The sequence below is a fragment of the Bison bison genome, unplaced genomic scaffold, assembly GCF_000754665.1.
Source record: "Bison bison bison isolate TAMUID 2011002044 unplaced genomic scaffold, Bison_UMD1.0 scf7180017864466, whole genome shotgun sequence".
Classification (NCBI taxonomy): Eukaryota; Metazoa; Chordata; class Mammalia; order Artiodactyla; family Bovidae; genus Bison; species Bison bison.
This window is the reverse complement of record NW_011495027.1, coordinates 11,609,574-11,613,592: the sequence shown is the minus strand read 5'-3', so window position 1 is coordinate 11,613,592 and position 4,019 is coordinate 11,609,574.

The window sequence follows — 4,019 nt, the reverse complement described above, 5'->3', positions numbered from 1 at the left end:
TTAGCATCATTCCTTCCAATGAAATCCCAGGGCTGATCTCCTTCAGGATGGACTGGTTGGATCTCCTTGCAGTCCAAGGGACTCTCAAGAGTCTTCTCCAACACCACAGTTCAAAAGCATCAATTCTTGGGCACTCAGCTTTCTTCACAGTCCAACTCTCACATCCATACATGACCACAGGAAAAACCATGTCTTGACTAGACGGACCTTTGTTGGCAAAGTAATGTCTCTGCTTTTGAATATGCTGTCTAGGTTGGTCATAACTTTCCTTCCAAGGAGTAAGTGTCTTTTAATTTCATGGCTGCAGTCACCATCTGCAGTGATTTTGGAGCCGAAGAAAATAAAGTCTGACACTGTTTCTACTGTTTCCCCATCTATTTCCCATGAAGTGATGAGACCAGATGCCATGATCTTCAAAGCATGTCAAACCCACCCTCACTGTGGACTTTTGAGCTTCCCAACCTTATTTCTAAAGAAAATCCTGGCTCTGCCATCTTGTTTTTGCTTCCTCTTTGCTTCCTGTACACCTAATGTCATTTTCTCTTCCAGTCTCTATGCTTCTGTTTTGGACCATTTCCAGCTTTTAGTGTCTGAGTAGAGAGCAGTTGAAAATCATTACATACGGAAAAGCCAAAGAATTGTGAGACCTGTGTTTTAAGAGAATCATCAATCAGGTTTTGACATTTCCCTAGGTAATGATGAGGGCTGGAGTGCAAGAAACACTCTGAGTCAATCCCTCAATACAGTAAGTCCCCTACATACAAACCTCCAAGTTGTGAACATTCAAAGATGCAAACATGCCCCTGTATGCCAGCTGTTGTACTGTACTACTGTTCTTTTCAAAGTGCTGACTGTAAGATTAAAAACATTTTCTGTATTTTTTGTGTTCATTTGTTTTTCATGTCTCACTTGTATAAAAAGTGTTATGAACCTATTACAGTACAGTACTATACAGTCAACTGTGTTAGTTGGATATCTAGGCTAACTTTGTTGGACTTAAGAGCAAACTGGACTTAGAAACACACTCTTGGAATGGAATTCATTAACATATAGGGGATTTACTGTAACAATTATGGGAGACCCAGAAAAGCAGAGGGGAGAAGGGGTGGATGGCCAGAGTTTTCTATAAAGGAGGGGAGAAGCAAAGCAGCTGGGGACTGGGACAGGAAGTAGAAGAATGGGCAGCTGTCCCTGGAGAAGTTGGTAAAGGAAGGCTGAGAAGCCCTCAGGGAAGGAAGGCTGAGGTCTAGGATGTTGTCTGCCTTTCGTGGGGCCCCAGAGGTGGTACTGAGGAAGACTGGGAGGGAATCCCATGAGCGGTGAGAGGTGAGGTCAGCAGGAAGGACGTGAAGCAAGGCAGGGCTGAGGGTAAGGAGCCATGTCCTGAGAGGTTTGCATTTCAGCTGGAGGACAAGGGCTAAAGGAACATGAGTCATCCCAGGATTAAAAGGCCTTGAATTCAAGACGAAATGCTGGGGTAAGGTTGTTCCCTTCCTGGAGGCAGGAGAGGTGGGGATGGTGGGATTGAGAGGCCTGATGCAGATGCAAGGGTGGGAGGGCGCTGAGTCAGCTGCCTGGATCAATTCCCCTGGCCCGTACCCAGGAGTACTATGTGTTGTGACTGTGTCTTCATTTCCTGAACAACTTAAATACTAAGCAGTTACTTAAAAGCTCTGAAGGAGGAGTCAGGTTTCTAATGACCTTCTGTCAACATGACTAATGCCCTGGGACACCTTTCCCCTCAGTTTTGTGTGAAGCTCACTTTCCTCTTCACCCAGATTTCTCTCAGAGAGGGGGTTTCTCTGACCCCTGTGCCCAAAACAGCCCTTTGTATCACTCACTAATTGTCTTATCCTGCTTTATTTTCTTCATCTTGCTTATGTCCGCCTGATACCTTCTATATTTGTTTAATAGTTAACTATCATCTCCACTTCCCTGGTGGCTCAATGCAGGCTCGTTGCAATGCAGTCTTCACCTGCCAATGCAGGAGATGCAAGTCCAATCCCTAGGGGTCAGAAAGTTCTCCTGGAGGAGGAAATAGCAACCCACTCCAGTATCCTTGACTGGAAAATTCCATGGACAGAGGAGCCTGGTGGACTACAGTCCACAGAGGGTCACAGAGACTCAGACATGACTAAGTGACCGAGCACACTGCACTAGACTGTCAGCCCCCTGGAGTCAAGAGCTTTCTCTTCTTCTTGGTCCTCTTTCCCAGGGCTCAGAGCAGAGCTCGGTGAATGTTTATGAAAAAAATGGATGGATGAATGGGGATAGAGAGCACAGGCAGAGTGGCCTTCCAGCTGTTTACAGGCCCTGAGGGGTTTCATCTCTCAATTAGAAGTTGTTGCCCTGTTGATGGTTCTGTTAACCCTTGAGTAGTCTCTCTGCACCCTGCCTCCTAAGCAAAAGTGAGTTGCCTAAAATTCACAGCTACGCTGTCTCTTTCAAAGTTTTATACAATTAAATCTGATTACTAGAAACTCGGCTGCTGGTTTTGGCCACTCCTTCCCCCCATCTTGCCATTCCTCCTAAACTGCCTTTTCTGATTTCGGCCAAGAGATACATCAGAGTCAGAAAATCGAAACTCTACCATGACCCATTACCAGGACTTGAGGTTTTTAATAACTAAGACAGTCAGACAACCTCCTCTCCCCTAAGAGCCCAGGTTGAGCACAGGTTGTGGGCAGACTGATAATTGAACATGTGATTTTTTTAAAAAATTTATTTATTTTTGGCTGTGTTAGGTCTTCATTGCTGAACAGGCATTTCTCTTGTGGCAAGTGGGGGCTACTCCCTGGTACAAGCCTCTCATTGTTGTGGCTTCTCTTATTTTGGAGCACAGGCTCTAGGGTGCCATGGGCTCAGTAGTTGCAGCACGTGGGCTCAATAGTTGTGGCTCCTGGGCTGTAGATCATAGGCTCAATAGTTGTGGCACATGGGCTTACTTGCTCTGAGGCATGTGGGATCTTCTTGGATCAGGGATCAAACCCATGTCTTCTGCATTGGCAGGCGGATTCTTCACCACTGAGCCTCCAGGAAAGCCCCTTAAATTTTATCTTTTTGGCCACACCACACTGCATGCGGGATCTTAATTCCCCAACCAGGTATCAAACCCACGCCCCCTGCAGTGGAAGGTCAGAGTGATAACCAATGGACTACCAGGGAAGTTTGAACTTAGAATCCTATGATAGCAGGTAAAGGGAAACAGGGGAGGAACTACCTTCAGAAAGGCTCTGAGGAGGATGATCATCCCATCCTTGAGGAATGATATCTGAATAGGAAGCTGAAGGACGAGCAGGAGTTAACTGAGCAAGGAAGGGTTGGGTAAAAGTGTATCTCAGTGCAAGTCTCAGAGACTGGAAAAGTGGGACCTGGTGGAAGAACTGGAAATGCCAGGTGCCTAGAAACGGAGCAGGAGGTGGGAGTCGTGGGTAAAGTCAGAGCTGCAACAAGAGACAAGCAGAGTGGACTCCAGCTCCCACACTCCTAGCTGTGTGACTTTGGGCAAGTTAATGGTCCCATGAAAGGATCAGTTTCCTTATGGAAGAGAGCAGTAGTCTCTAGGCGAGCTTCGAGGATGAGGCAGTAGAGGTCATACACTTAGCAAAGCTCCTGCCACACTATTCATTGTATGTTATGCTCTTGTGCTACACAGGCCTGCGCTAGTGGGGAAGTGCCCAGATCATGGGGCATGTTCAACAGACAGGTGAAGGTACTGCAGGCTCATAGAGGCAGCAGTTCTGTCTCCAACCACCCAACTCTTCACCACCAAGAAGAGTTGCTAGAGGTTCCTCTTGCTAGAGGTTTGGTCCCTTCCCAGGCCCCCATTACACTATTAACATAGCGTAACCCTCCAGAAATGTAAGTGCCTTTACCTGCATATGGCATCTGGTCCCATCACTTCATGGCAAATACATGGGAAAACAGTGGAAACAATGACAGACTTTATTTTTCTGGGCTCCAAAATCACCGCAGATGGTGACTGCAGCCATGAAATTAAAAGACGCTTACTCCTTGGA